The sequence below is a fragment of the Mesoplodon bidens genome, assembly GCF_964165515.1.
Source record: "Mesoplodon bidens genome assembly, chromosome: 11".
Classification (NCBI taxonomy): Eukaryota; Metazoa; Chordata; class Mammalia; order Artiodactyla; family Ziphiidae; genus Mesoplodon; species Mesoplodon bidens.
The window spans coordinates 36,794,797-36,810,998 of record NC_138167.1 but is presented as its reverse complement, the minus strand read 5'-3'; the positions used below and the strand labels follow the sequence as shown (position 1 = coordinate 36,810,998).

The 16,202-nt window shown below is 41.4% G+C and overlaps 1 protein-coding gene across 2 annotated transcripts in view; it reads right to left on the bottom strand.

Annotated features, from left to right (window-relative positions):
* PPM1H (protein phosphatase, Mg2+/Mn2+ dependent 1H) overlaps positions 1–16,202 on the bottom strand; it is a 270,221-nt gene that overhangs the window by 215,501 nt on the left and 38,518 nt on the right. The gene's annotated exons all lie outside the window — the stretch shown is intronic.

The window sequence follows — 16,202 nt, the reverse complement described above, 5'->3', positions numbered from 1 at the left end:
TTTAGTTACATTTGCATGCATTTTAGCAGTCCCCATGCAAAAACAGTGAGAGTTGCTCTCTTGCTAGCAAATGTTCATCAAAATACACTGCCTGTAGACCGATCAGAATGTATGGAAATTCTCCTCCCAAAGGGGTCTACAAATCTGCATGTAGTAGTTACTGCATTCCTAAGTACCCTGACTGCCAATTAAATTATTCAAGGAAAATGTATTACCAAGAAATCTACCTATAAAGTATGAGCAAAGGAGGTGCTTTAAGGCAGTTATTGAATGAATTCTTCTACAATTTTGAATTTTAACACTACTTTCTGCATATAATACCTTATATATTTCCAAAGCATGTTTACATACATTATTTCATTCAGTCTCTCCCAATAACCCTTTAGGAAATAAGAACAGTAATATTTTTCTTGCCAATCTATTTTATAGTAAGGAAACAGAGAAACAGGGGTTAAACATGTTTCTAAGGTCACAGACCTGGTCAGTGGCAGGGTTAGGACTATATTTCAAAACATCTCTCTCTTGCTTAGATGCACAATTTTGGGTCATATAGCCAGTGAATGGCAAAGCTTAGGTTGGAAGTTCTCGGACAACACAGACATGACTCTAGAGCATGAGATGCTAAAACCAAAGAGTGTTCATGAAGTCTAGAAACTGAGTAGGCAGTCTCCAAAAAACCCTAATGAGAAGAAAACTGAGTGTTGCTATGGAAACCAATAACGCTGCTCAGATTTTAGATCACACTAAGTTAGGAAGGCACAGAACCAAAAGCAAATACCCTGAAGGAAAAGCACTTAGGGTGAATGCAGGAGGATGGCATGGGGAATCCCAAACGCCAGAATGAACAGGAGATTGCAGAAATTTTATAGACAACAAAATTAAGCTTCTAGGAGTCGGCTCTTTTGTTAAAAGCATCATGAATATTTTTATACAGCAAATCAAGGAAGGGGTATTTCTGGTGCTTGGTGTTAATGGAATTATATTTGGCTTCTTTAAAGAAAATTTTCTTTAGACAGAAAAAAGTAAATGAACATTAGGAAGGTAGAATGAAAGAACAAGATGAATAAAAAGACTGTAAAAGAGCAGTTCGCTGGTTCAAACTGGGTTCAAGTATGGTATGGTTCTATCCTTTATTCCAACAACTTGGAAACTGTGTTGTTTCCACAGTGGGATCAGTTAGAGGAAGAAATCAGGGAGAGAACTGGGCTTCACTAGACCTCTGAGAAGGTTCTCATGATGTTCTTATTGACTAGATGGTAAATTGGGATAGAACAATTTGAAGAATTAATAATGAGCATGGGGCTTCCCTGGTGGCGCAGTGGTTGAGAGTCTGCCTGCCGATGCAGGGGACACGGGTTCGTGCCCCAGTACGGGAAGATCCCACATGCCGCGGAGCGGCTAGGCCCGTGAGCCACGGCCGCTGAGCCTGCGTGTCCGGAGCCTGTGCTCCGCAACAGGAGAGGCCACAACAGTGAGAGGCCCGTGTATCGCAAAAAAATAATAATAATAATAATGAGCATGTCCAAAGCTTGCTGATGGGTCCCCAGCTTGGGGGGCACAGGGGGAGGGCTGACTCATTCTTTACCCAGCCTGATAAACATAATCTTCAACTTTAATAGCAACACAGAAGGCAAGGTTATCATATATGTGGTTGGGAAAAAGCAGGGATGAGAGTGAATTTCCTGTCCCACTGAATCAGGATTCAATCATTTTTACAAGCTGGAGAAATAAAACAGGGATCAATAAAAGGTCTAAACTTGGGTTGTCAAAAACAGTACAAACACAGGAAGGAGAGCAAAAACTTAGGAGATGCTGGTTAAATAATCAAAAAACAAAACAAAACCACCTCTACAGGTTTTAGCAGACAAGTAAGCTCAATACACCAGCACTAAAACCACTGGTGTGGCCTTAGGCTCCAGTAACAGAAATAACAGCTTAGGACGATGAAGGTGGCTATCCATGGTCTTGCTCTACTGAAGGCAAATCAGGCCATTTGTTGAATGATGCTTTCAGTGCCTTATGTCACTGCCACAGGCTGAATATCTGTGTCTCCCCACCAGCCCAGTTCATATGTAGAAAACCTAACCCCCAAGGGGATGGTATTTGGAGGTAGGGCCTGTGGGAGGCGATTAAGTCATTAGGGTGGAGCCCTCATGAATGGAATTAGTGCCCTTGTAAAAGGGATCCCAAGAGCTCTCTAGTCCCTTCCTCCATGTGAGGACAAAGCAAAAGACGGTCATCTATGAACCAGGAAGTGGGACCCTACCAGACACAGAATCTGCTGGAGCCTTGGACTTCCCAGCCTCCCGAAGTGTGAGAAATAAATGTTTGATGTTTAAGCCACCCAGTTAATGGCATTTTTGTTACAGCAGCCCACCCATAAAACAGCCACCCATGAAAGGAGGAAAAAAAACCCTCATATATGGAGACAAGCAAACAAGATGGTGAAAAGACTGAAAACCATGTTCCACCAGGATGTTCAACTCAAGAAAATGAAAATACAGGTAGGCAGGAGAGCTGTCTTGGAATGACATGCTGTCACATGGGAGGAGTGAGTATAACACCCCACCCGAATGTCTCCAACAGGTAGAACTGGACCCAAGAGAAGAATCACCTATCCAAGATGCAGTGGGGTTGCCCCAGTGTCTGAGTGCACCCTGTTGGAGGGTTCAATGGAGGCTGCATGCCACTGAACAGAAATAATGTAGAAAGCCTGGCTAGATGTGGACACCCTTAGCAGTCCCTTGCAAACCTGACATTCTGTTACAGCAGTTCAATGACTAGTTCCTAAGTGGTGCCCAGCTGCCCACAGGCACCAAGTTGGATGATGTAACTGCCACCTACCATTTTTTTTAGCACACACTCACATGCTATGGCTTTCCTTTAGCACAGTACCAGGTCAAGCTCGAGTCAACCCTTATGCCAGCTTGAGTAAGAGTTTACATTCTTTCTGCTTCTACAAACATGCTGTTGCCCAGTTTATTTCTTGCAGTCTCTTATCTCAGAAATGGGCGTATGGTGTTCCCTAACCTAGACTATGTATATTTTGCTCTGATTAGAAATACAGTCTACGCTCAGTCTGAGATAGCCATTCTGGAGGCGTATTCTTAGACAAATCTTTTTAAATCTTGGCAGTGTCTTCCTCCGGGTACTTATGCTGTGTCAACAGCCTGCTATTATAGGCTATTCTTGTGGCTGTTGTGTCCATGGATGCACTGGGCTTCCTGGTTAATGAACACAGACCAGGAGATACTATCAGCGCATCTTCATGCAGTGAAGCACTTTTTACAGAGAATGGCTGCCTCTCACCTAGGAGGCGGCCAATGCTCTCCACCGTGGCTTCTATCACTCATCAAGCTACTTTTCAGCCTCATCCCTCACTACTGAGCTGTTCTTTGATTTTCCTTTCATGAACTCGGACACCCTCCCTGTGCCGACTTTGGTCATCCCTGACAGTCTGAAATGCCCCTTGCCCTCCACCCTGTTGAGGGGCCAGGCTCACAAGCTATCTCCTCCTACTAATGCACCCCACCTGTTTCTGTTCTCCCCTTGCACATGTTCCAGTAGAACTAACGCTTCTCTGGCAGAGCTTTGTTCTGTCTCATGCCACAGCTGCATTTCCAGCTCCTCAACCAGGACTTGGACCAGAGCAAGGGATCCATAAATATTTATTGCACCAAAAACAACAACAACAACAACAACAACTTTCCAACTGCTTATCTCCCCTAGATAAGCTCCCAGAGGACAGAAAGCATTTTGTTCCAAGGTACCATATGTTAACAGTAACTACATCAGTTCCGCTTCCCATGTGCACAGCACTCTGCTAAACACTTAAATGGGCTGTCTCCCCTTGATTACTCCCAACTACTCCATCTCTCTATATATATGATTATTCCCATTTTGAGATGAAGCAATGGAGTCTTGGGGAGGTTAAGGAATTTGCCCAAGGTCATGCTACTGGTAAGTGGCCCAGCAGAGCTCCAGTCCCAGACCACCTAAGATCTTAAAGCACTATCTGCTGCTATAGCTTATATTTCCACCCCAAGGGAGGGGATAGTTCATACACACACTTGCAGAGTGAAACCACACAGAACGCATGAGAATGGTTAATACAGGTTAGCTCTATTAGATATTAAGTTCCCAGCTAAGACCCTACATTGATTACTATTGTTTTGTCTTTGCAGGGATACTAGCTCAGATATTCTAAATAAAGAATGAGGAAGGAAAGAGAGGTCTGATGCATTAAATTTTAATGTCGAAAACTAAAGTTCATTTACTTTCCAGTACCTATTTCCTTTTAAAAAATATTATCTATGAAAAAAGGAGAAAAATGTTTTTGAGCCCCATCAGGGTGTCACGTGCAGGTGAGATGGAAAGATACTCTATTCAGGGCTCTGTCACAGGGGGAAACCTCAAGAGGAAATAATAGACCATGGTTTGATTGCTCGTTATGGAACAGCTGGTTTCAATCTGATGCTTTTTTGCTCATTTTAGCTTCTACTCAAGGCTAAAGTAGCTTTAACACTTGATGCTTTTTGGTCTTTAAACTGTTTTGAGGAACCCAAGTGTTCCTAAGAAGGGTCTCAGGGGATGGTGGTGGCTGGTGGGTGGAGGACAGAGTTTGAAAAAAGATTTGAAGTAAAGGTTCTGCTGTCTAAAACAAAAAACTGAAAACCATTACTTTAAAGGTATCTGATAAAAATATTTTCTCTTCTTCAAATCACCTGTGATGGCAAGTGGGTTCTGTTCTGTTGGCGTCGAATCTTTCATACACAAGTTGATTTTCATTACATAGGCTTGATCCTGTCCAGTGTCTTGCCCTCTTGGGGGGTGGGCACGGAGGGAAAATGGACTGTTCAAATGAGTCACTTTTTCGGAGGAAGTGCTTTACTGTTTTCTCTCCCTGTCCTCCTCAAGAAGCTCTTCTCTCCCTCTATCTAAAATAGATATAAACACTATGATTAAACCAGGGGTTCAACCCTGGCTGCACACTAGAATATTCTATGACACTTAAAAATAGTATTGCTGGCCAGGCTCCTCTGCAGATCAATTAAATTGGAATCTCTGGGGAGGAGGTTCCCTTCATCAGCATTTCTTTTTTTGTTGTTAACATCTTTATTGGAGTATAATTGCTTTACAATGGTGTGTTAGTTTCTAATTTATAACAAAGTGAATCAACTATACTTATATATATATATCTCCAAATTTACTCCCTCTTGCCTCTCCCTCCCACCCTCCCTATCCCACCCCTCTAGGTGGTCACAAAGCACAGAGCTTATCTCCCTGTGCTATGCAGCTGCTTCCCACTAGCTATCTATTTTACGTTTGGTAGTGTATATATGTCCATGCCGCTCTCACTTCATCCCAGTTTACCCTTCCCCCTCCCCGTGTCCTCAAGTCCATTCTCTATGTCTGTGTCTTTACTCCTGTCCTGCCCTTAGGTTCTTCAGAACCATTTTTTTTTTAGATTCCATATATATGTGTTAGCATATGGTATTTGTTTTTCTCTTTCTGACTTACTTCACTCTATATGACAGACGCTAGATCCATCCATCTCACTTCAAATAACTCAATTTCATTTCTTTTTATGGCTGAGTAGTATTCCATTGTATATATGTGCCACATCTTCTTCATCCATTCATCTGTTGATGGACACTTAGGTTGCTTCCACGTCCAGGCTATTGCAAATAGTACTGCAATGAACACCGTGGTACATGACTCTTTTTGAATTATGGTTTTCTCAGGGTATATGCCCAATAGTGGGATTGCTGGGTCAGATGGTAGTTCTATTGTTAGCTTTTTAAGGAAGCTCTATACTGTTCTCCATAGTGGCTATATGAATTTACTTTCCCACCAACAGTGCAAGAGGGCTCCCTTTTCTCCACACCCTCTCCAGCATTTATTGTTTGTAGATTTTTTAATCATGTCCATTCTGACTGGTATGAGGTGATACCTCATTGTAGTTTTGATTTGCATTTCTCTAATGATTAGTGATGTTGAGCATTCTTTCACGTGCTTGTTGGCAATCTGTATCTCTTCTTTGGAGAAATGTCTATTTAGGTCTTCTGCCCATTTTTGGATTGGGTTGTTTTTTTGATATTGAGATGCATGAGCTACTTGTAAATTCTGGAGATTAATCCTTTGTCAGTTGCTTCGTTTGCAAATATTTTCTCCCATTCTGAGAGTTATCTTTTCATCTTCTCTATGCTTTCTTTTGCTGTGCAAAAGCTTTTAACTAGCTTTTTCACTAGTTCCCATTTATTTTTGTTTTTATTTCCATTTCTCTAGGAGGTGGGTCAAAAAGGACCTTGCTGTGATTTATGTCATACAGTGTTCTGCCTATGTTTTCCTCTAAGAGTTAGATAGTGTCTGGCCTTACATTTAGGTCTTTAATCCATTTTGAGTTTATTTTTGTGTATGGTGTTAGGGAGTGTTCTAATGTCATTCTTTTACATGTAGCTGTCCCGTTTTCCCAACACCACTTACTGAAAAGGCTGTCTTTCCTCCATTCTATATTGTTGCCTCCTTTATCAAAAAGAAGGTGACCACATGTGCGTGGGTTTATCTCTGGGCTTTCTATCCTGTTCCATTGATCTATATTTCTGTTTTTGTGCCAGTACCATACTGTCTTGATTATTGCAGCTTTGTAGTATAGTCTGAAGTCTGGGAGCCTGATTCCTCCAGCTCCATTTTTCTTTCTCAAGATTGCTTTGGCTATTAGGGGTCTTTTGTGTTTCCATACAAATTGTGAAATTTTTTGTTCTAGTCCTGTGAAAAATGTCATTGGTAGTTTGATAGGGATTGCACTGAATCTGTAGATTGCTTTGGGTAGTACAGTCATTTTCACAATGTTGATTCTTCCAATCCAAGAACATGGTATATCTCTCCATCTGTTTGTATCATCTTTAATTTCTTTCATCAGTGTCTTATAGTTTTCTGCATATGGGTCTCTTGTCTCCTTAGGTAGGTTTATTCCTAGGTATTTTATTCTTTTTGTTGCAATGGTAACTGGGAGTGCTTCCTTAATTTCTCTTTTAGGTTTTTCATCATTAGTGTATAGGAATGCCAGAGATTTCTGTGCATTAATTTTGTATCCTGTTACTTTACCAAATTCATTGATTAGTTCTAGTAGTTTTCTGGTAGCATCTTTAGGATTCTCTATGTATAGTATCATGTCATCTGCAAACAGTGACAGCTTTGCTTCTTCTTTTCCAATTTAGATTCCTTTTATTTCTTTTTCTTCTGTGATTGCTGTGACTAAAACTGCCAAAACTATGTTGAATAACAGTGGTGAGAGTGGAAGACCTTGTCTTGTTCCTGATGTTAGAGGAAATGGTTTCAGTTTTTCACCATTGAGAACGATGTTGGCTGTGGATTTGTCATATATGGTCTTTATTATGTTGAGGTAAGTTCGGTACTTTCTGGAGGGCTTTTATAAATGGGTGTTGAATTTTGTCAAAAGCTTCTTCTGCATCTACTGCGACGATCATATGGTTTTTCTCCTTCAGTTTGTTAATATGGTGTATCACATTGATTGATTTGCGTATATTGAAGAATGCTTGCATTCCTGGGATAAACCCCACTTGATCATGGGGTATGATCCTTTTAATGTGCTGTTGGATTCTGTTTGCTAGTATTTTGTTGAGGATTTTTGCATCTGTGTTCATCAGTGATATTGGCCTGTAGTTTTCTTTACGACATCTTTGTCTGGTTTTGGTATCAGGGTGATGGTGGCCTCATAGAATGAGTTTGGGAGTGTTCCTCCCTCTGCTATATTTTGGGAGAGTTTGAGAAGGATAGGTGTTAGCTCTTCTCTAAATGTTTCATAGAATTCGCCTGTGAAGCCATCTGGTCCTGGGTGCTTGTTTGTTGGAAGATTTTTAATCACAGTTTCAATTTCAGTGCTTGTGATTGGTCTGTTTATATTTTCTATTTCTTCCTGGTTCAGTCTCGGAAGGTTGTGCTTTTCTAAGAATTTGTCCATTTCTTCCAGGTTGTCCATTTTATTGGCATAGAGTTGCTTGTAGTAATGTCTCATGATCCTTTGTATTTCTGCAGTGTCAGTTGTTACTTCTCCTTTTTCATTTCTAATTCTATTGCTTTGAGTCTTCTCCCTTTTTTTCTTGATGAGTCTGGCTAATAGTTTATCAATTTTGCTTATCTTCTCAAAGAACCAGCTTTTAGTTTTATTGATCTTTGCTATTGTTTTCTTCATTTCTTTTTCATTTATTTCTGCTCTGATCTTTATGATTTCTTTACTTCTGCTAACTTTGGGGTTTTTTTGTTTTTCTTTCTCTAATTGCTTTACATGTAACGTTAGGTTGTTTATTTGAGATGTTTCTTGTTTCTTGAGGTCGGATTACTATAAACTTCCCTCTTAGAACTGCTTTTTGCTGCATCCCATAGGTTTTGGGCTGTCGTGTTTTCATTGTGGTCTGTTTCTAGGTATTTTTTGATTTCCTCTTTGATTTCTTCAGTGATCTCTTAGTTATTAAGTAGTGTATTGTTTAGCCTCCATGTGTTTGTATTTTTTACAGATTTTTTCCTATAATTGATATCTAGTCTCATAGTGTTGTGTTTGGAAAAGATGCTTGATACGATTTCAATTTTATTTACCAAGGCTTGAGTTGTGACCCAAGATAGGATCTATCCTGGAGAATGTTCCATGAGCACTTGAGAGGAAAGTGTATTCTGTTGTTTTGGGATGGAATGTCCTATAAATATCAATTAAGTCCATCTTGTTTAATGTATCATTTAAAGCTTGTGTTTCCTTACTTGTATTTTGGATGATCTGTCCATTGGTGTAAGTGGGGTGTTAAAGTCCCCTGCTATTATTGTGTTACTGTTGATTTCTCCTTTCATGGTTGTTAGCATTTGCCTTATGTATTGAGGTGCTCCAATGTTGGGTGCATAAACATTTATAATTGTTATATCTTCTTCTTGGGTTGATCCTTTGATCATTACTGAGTGTCCCTCCTTACCTCTTGTAACAGTCTTTAATGTCTATTTTATCTGATACGAGTACTGCTACTGCAGCTTTCTTTTGATTTCCATTTGCATGGAATATCTTTTTCCATCCCCTGACTTTCAGTCTGTATGTGTCCCTAGGTCCGAAGTGGGTCTCTTGTAGACAGCATATATATGGGTCTTGTTTTTGTATCCATTCAGCCAGTCTGTGTCTTTTGGTTGGGGCATTTAATCCATTTACTGCATTCAAGGTTCTTTCGATATGTATGTTCCAATTACCATTTTCTTACTTGTTTTGGGTTTGTTTTTGTGGGTCTTTTCCTTTTCTTGTGTTTCCCACTTAGAGAAGTTTCTTTAGCATTTGTTTAAAGTTGGTTTGGTGGTGCTGAATTCTCTTAGCTTTTGCTTGTCTGAAAAGGTTTTAATTTCTCCGTGGAATCTGAATGAGATCCTTGCTGGGTAGATTAACCTTGGTCATAGGTCTTTCTCTTTCATCACTTTAAGTATATCCTGCCACTCCCTTCTGGCCTGCAGAGTTTCTGCTGAAAAATCAGCTGATAACCTTATGGGGATTCCTTTGTTTGTTTTTTGTTTTTCCTTTGATGCTTTTAATATTTTTTCTTTGAATTTAATTTTTCTTAGTGTGATTAATGTGTCTTGGTGTGTTTTTCCTAGGGTTCATCCTCCTGTCTCAGAGGGCGCCTCCCACCTGCCTCTCCTGTTCTCCCCTCAGCCTCCTTCCTATGCCCCCAAGGATCCACATGACCTAGAGGGGACTTTGGAGGGTAGGGGATTGGCCTGGGAGCTCAGCAGGCTCTCTGGGTCTGAGTGGGCAGGGCAATCACCCTCTGTTTCTCTCCCGCTCCTCCTGGATGGCTCCTTCCAACTGCCTCTCCTGATCTCCCCAGCCTCAGGGGTGCCAATCCTGTTTGGCCTCCACTTCTCCTCCTCCTTCAGTCCCCCTACGTCCTAGTGGTTCACTTTGGGGTTCCTCCCATCTCCTTGGGTGTCAGAGTCCCCCACCTGCAGTCGGCAGGCACCCTGGTTGTGGGGAGACGCTAACTCCACGTCTTCCCACATGGCCATCTTCTAGGTATCTATCCTTACATCATCTCTGCTAGAGGCAAATGTCCACAGGTCTGGACAGCTTCTATTACTGAAGTGCTTTACTTTTCAAAACCTACCAACTTGAAAAATGGACCTTTGTAGAATAAGATGAATTCTACCCTAATTTAAGCATGCTCTTTGGTAAAAGGAGAAAGAGAATAAATGGTAAAAATGAAACGTTTTTACACACACACACAAAATTATATATATAATATACTTCTGTGATAGAACTTTGAAGATGTAATTTAGTAGAAAACAGACATCTTGCCAGTAAAGAGAGCAGACTAGGTTATGAAACACTGTTTTAAAAAAATTTTTTTTTTGCAAAGATCAGGTTTGACCAGAATTACTGGGGAAGGAGGCAGAGTGTTAGGTTTGCTTTTTACTTGGCTAATTCCCACCTGTCCCAGAGATCTTAACTTTCATTATTTCTTCTGTGAAGCCTGGGCCCCACATTTGGATTAAGAGCTTCTGCTCCCTGCTAGAGCACAGCAGGCACTGGGGTTGGCCACCCCTGGCCTGGTGGCAAGATGGAAAAAACATACTTAAGCGACCCACTCTGACTTCCTTGGGGGCTCTCCGTGATCACAGGTCAGCACCCTCAATACCACTCCTTCCACATCCTTCTCAGACAGTGGGCTGCTCCTCCACCTGGGCTGGGGAGAGAACGCGTGATGCTCTGCATGCCACCATGATCCTCTCGCCTGTCCGCGCTCAGCCCCCATCTTGGAAAAATTCTAGCTCAGCTTCTGTTTTGGCTCCACTTCTGTCCTCAGCCCCCTAGGTGTGGACATTCCCTGTCCCAGGCTCTCTTCACACTGTCCCCAGGTGACTAGTGCAGCATCTGGTTCTCACGACCATGCCTGCACTCAGGGCCCACCATCCGTGTCTTCAGCCCAGACCCCTCTTAGTTTCTGGGCCCAGACTTATGAGCAGGATACGTAATGGTCGGCAGTACTTCAAACCTCAGAAAACCACACATGAATTCATCAGCTGCTCCCCTCCACCCCAAATGTCTTCCTCTTATAACCCTCATCTCAGTTCACCTAACTTAGTATTCACACAGTTGCCTAATCAAAAAACTGGGAGTAGTCTGTGATGGCTTTGTGGTGTCCATTTGGCCAGGCTAAACTTTATTCCCCAGAATTCCCTTTCTAGTGTGTTTCTGGTTAACGTAAGCTACAAAGAAGAGTCTCTTGTGAGAGCTGGAGGATTTTGAAGGGAGCCACGACCATCTTGCGGCCTGCACACAGGCACACTCTCCTAACTACTCAACACTTATCTTCATGCTGCTGTGAAGAGATATTGCAGATATCTACACTACACACTACACTACACAATATTGCAGATATCACTAAAGTCCCTAATCAGTTGACCTTAAAGGAGATTATCCTTGGTAGGCTGTCTTAATCAGTAGAAGGCAAGGGGGTGGGGAGATGGTGAGAGGGAGAAAAAGAGAGGGAGGAAGAGGGAAAGAGGGAAGAAAGGAGGGGGAGGAAGGAGAGCTGGGGAGAGAGAGTAAAGAGGAAGGGGCAAGGGAGGGGAACACAGAGGAAGAGAGGGAAGAAAAGAGAGAGGCAGGACACTCTCCACCTGCGAGCAACAAGCTTCAGCTTGAGCCTGTGGGGTTCCAGCTTGCCTAGCCAGCCCTCAAGTGCAAAGCCAAGTCCTGTAATAAATCCCTTCCACATACAAAGATAGATATCTATCTACTACCTACCCGTCCTTTAGGCTTCTCTGGTTGAACCCTAACATCAACCTAACCTCTTCACACCTCGGCCCGGATCAAGCTTATCCTCTCTTCAGTTCTGATTCAATGCCCCCTTCTCCTCGAAACCTGTCACTGCCTCGTTCAAGCTGTCATCACTTGCTTGACATTATGCAAACACCACCTAACTGGTCTCCCTGTCTCTGGTTTCTCTCCCCAGCAATCCACCCTCTAAGTCAGCTCTGTCCAATAGAAATTTCTCAAATGATAGAAGAGTTCTAGACCTGCACTGTCCAATATAGTAGCCACATGTGGCTCTTGAGCCCTTGAAATATAGCTAGTGAGACTGAGGAACTGACATTTTAATTTTCATTAATTTACATTTAAATTTAGATAGCCCCATGTGGCTAGTGTCTACTATGCTTAAAAATACATTTCTAGATAACTAGGGTTATTGTCCTAAAAACTGCAAACATGACAAACAGACATTTCTCAGAAACAAAATGAGTCAAATATTGGAAAATGTTTAAATCTAATAAATTAAAATGAAAATATGCATATGCAAAAATGAGGGAAGCTATTTATAGCAATAATCTGTGCATTGAGACTCTACATTTCATTCAACACCTACTACGTACCAGGTGCTCTGCTAGATTTTGGAGTCAACTGAACAGTTCTAGTTCCTGCCACTTTAGGAGGGCTTTACATCTTGATTAAGTAACGGTGCCATGTCAATCCTGTGTGGTGTGAGGGGTGTAACAGGTGCCAGAGCTGGGGTGGGGAGACCAGGGTTCTGCCCCAGGGCACTACAGGGTACTATGGGAGACAGCTTGCCCCAAATGTGGGGCAAATATTTCTTCTTTATAGTTTTCTATGCTGATATTTTTACAATAGAAAAAAATGCTTGATTTTTAGAAATGCAAGTCTGACGTCATTTGTGTTTTAAAAGTTCAGAAATATTTGCAAAAGACATATCTGATACAGGACTGTTATCCAAACTATACAAAGAACGCTTAGAAGTCAATAACAAGAAAACAACCTGATTAAAAAAACAGGCTGAAGACCTTAACAGACACCTTACCAAAAGAAGATATACAGATGGCAAATAAGCAAAAAACTGGTGCTCCACATCATGTCATCAGAAATATGCAGATTAAAACAAGATACCACTACACGCTTATTAGAATGGCCAAAATTCAGAACACTGTCAACACCAAATGCTGGTGAGGATGGAGAGTAACAGGAACTCTAATTCATTACTGGTGGGAATGCAAAATGGTACCGTCACTTTGGAAGACCACTGGGTGGTTTCTTACAAAACTGAACATACTCTTAGCATATTACCCAGCAGTCACAATCCTTGGAATCCAGTGTAGTTGAAAATTTATGCCCACACAGAAACCTACATATGGATGCTTATAGCAGCTTTATTCATAATTGCCAAAACTTGGAAACAACCAAGATGTCCTTCAGAAGGTGAGTGGATAAACTGTGCTATATCCAGAAAATGTACTATCATTTAGTGCTAAAAAGAAATGAACTATCAAGCTATCAAAGGACATGGAGGAACCTTAAATGCATGTTATTAAGTGAAAGAAGCCCATCTGAAAAGGCTACATATTGAATGATTCCAACTCTATGACATTCTGAAAGAGGCAAAACTATGGAGACAGTAAAAAGGTCAGTGGCTGCCAGGGGCTGGGGAGAGGGAGGGATGAATCAGCAGAGCACAGAGGATTTCCAGGGCAGTGAAACTATTCTGTATGAGATTACACGTCATTATACATTTGTCGTTATGTATAATGGTGGATACATGTCATTATACATTTGTCAAAACTCATAGAATGTATAACACCAAGAGTGAACCCTTAATGTAGACTATGATCTCTGGGTGGTAATGATATACTAATGTAGGTTCATGGAATGTAGCAGACTGTACCACTCTGGTGGGGGATATTGATAATGAAAGAGGCTCTGCGTGTTTGGGGGTAGGGAGTATACGGGAACTCTCTGTACCTTCCTCTCAATTTTGCTGTGAAACTAAAACCGCTCTAAAAAGTAAGGTTTTCTTTTTAAAACACCAAAAGGTTGTGTAATATTTACCACCTGCAGAAATTGTTGTGAAAACAATGAGGAAGTTTTAGAATAAGCAAAATAAGCCAAAAAAAAAAAAAGGTATACAATACACTCAGAACTTACTGATTAGCTGGGAATATACAACATACATATGTAAAACAGAAAGAAAATAAGTCTAACACTTAATTCCTTTAAGATTTGGCTGTTTGGAATTTGGAGCTTATTTTTCCATAAAAGTGACATAATTGCTTAATAATTTTGATCTTATATACTCTCTCTATGAAAGCGCATCTTGAAATGCATGTTGGGGCTTGAGTAGAAATACTCCCATAAACTGGAAACCCCTTAAACTGGAAACTCCATGAAAGCAGCAATTTAGGCTCAGTGCCTGGCACATATTTATTGAGTCTAAGATGCAGTTGATTTTAAGATGAACCCTCAATTTGCACACCACTGAGAAAAATGCTGCCAAGTAAACATAATGTTGTCTGGTCACTTAGAGCTATTTTATAATGATTGAAAAAGGGTTTAGATAGATTTATCATATATCACTCACGTACCCACAGTAAAAAATAATAATAATAAACTGGTAAAGATATTCCTAACACATCTTCCTGACTCTTCTGAATCACTTTAACTCTGTTGCTGATGTCTATTTTTTTTCACCTGATGCCCCATTGTTGTCTCTGGAACATTCTCTCAGCTGCCAGACAATATACCAATATACCAATTTTGAGACTGGCACTTCCTTGTTCTTACCGGGTGCCATAACAAAAGGCTTTTCAGATAACTAGGACTCATATTCTTGGTGACTCAAAGGGTCACATACATGGGTGCACATGCAAAATAACATCTTTGGGGAATGTTTTTAGTTTATGATTAAATTAAAGCTGCAACTTTCAGCCATCAGCAATTGTGCAAAGTATCACAGTAATAATAACTTCCTCTCATAGCCCATGCTCATGACTTTGATCTCACTAGCACCTTTACCATTACAGAAAAGCTTCAGAGCCTTTTAAAGAACACTAGGATTTTATCAGCATTTCCTATCTGTCTAAACTCAATTCTTCTCCAAATCACAAACCACTAGAAAAATAGCAGCTACAGCTCTATGTTGGCAGGAAGTCTGATAAACTGATGTTCTATACACCTCAGCGACAGTCCTAAACAGCTTATGAACTGGATACACCAGCTACTTATTGCTTTGAAGTTCCTTTCATCTGTTTGAAGGGGTCTACCAACCTCTCCTGTTTTCAAGCTGCATAATTCATTATCTGGAAGACAATATTTTTTTTTTTTTTGGGGGGTACGCGGGCCTCTCACTGTTGTGGCCTCTCCCGTTGCAGAGCACAGGCTCCGGACACGCAGGCTCAGTGGCCATGGCTCACGGGCCCAGCTGCTCCGCGCGTGGCATGTGGGATCCTCCCGGACCGGGGCAGGAACCTGCGTCCCCTGCATCGGCAGGCGGACTCTCAACCACTGCGCCACCAGGGAAGCCCTGGAAGACAATACTTTTGCCATAACTCTGTAACACAACTTCAGCTACTTATCTTCTATCTCAGGTACCCTGAAGCTCTTGGTTGTTTTTCCGGTTTTTTGTTTGTTTGCTTGTTTTTTGCAAAAACTAGTAACTGTGGTCATTTCCCTAACAAAAATTTCCTTCACTGATACTAAATTTACAACCTGTTGCTCTGGTTCTGTAACTTTCTATGTACACAAAAACCTTTTATTTCAGTGTTGCATCATGATGTAATATTCGGAAGACCTTTCATATGCGATTAATCTCATCATGTATATTACCAACGATATACATAAACATAACTGCTATGTCCACATTTGCACAATCAGAGGTAATGACAACAATGTATCAGTGCTGTCTAGCCAATGGTGATAAGATGCTATCACTGTAAGACACATCCTGATTTCAGAGATACTAAAAAGTGTGTGTAGGGGTGGAGGGAATGAACATCTCCAAATCAGTGGAACATAGTAACCGAGGTATAAATGAATACTCCTTTAATTTATGTAAAAAGTCATTTCCAGGGCTTCCCTGGTGGCGCAGTGGTTGAGAATCTGCCTGCCAATGCAGGCGACATGGGTTCGAGCCCTGGTCTGGGAAGATCCCACACCCCGCGGAGCAACTAGCCCCGTGAGCCACAATTACTGAGTCTGCGCCTCTGGAGCCTGTACTCCGCAACAAGAGAGGCCGCGATAGTGACAGGCCCGCGCACCACGATGAGGAGTGGCCCCCACTTGCCGCAACTAGAGAAAGCCCTCGCACAGAAACGAAGAGCCAACACAGCCATAAATAAATAAATAAATAAATTTTTTAAGGCAAAATTCC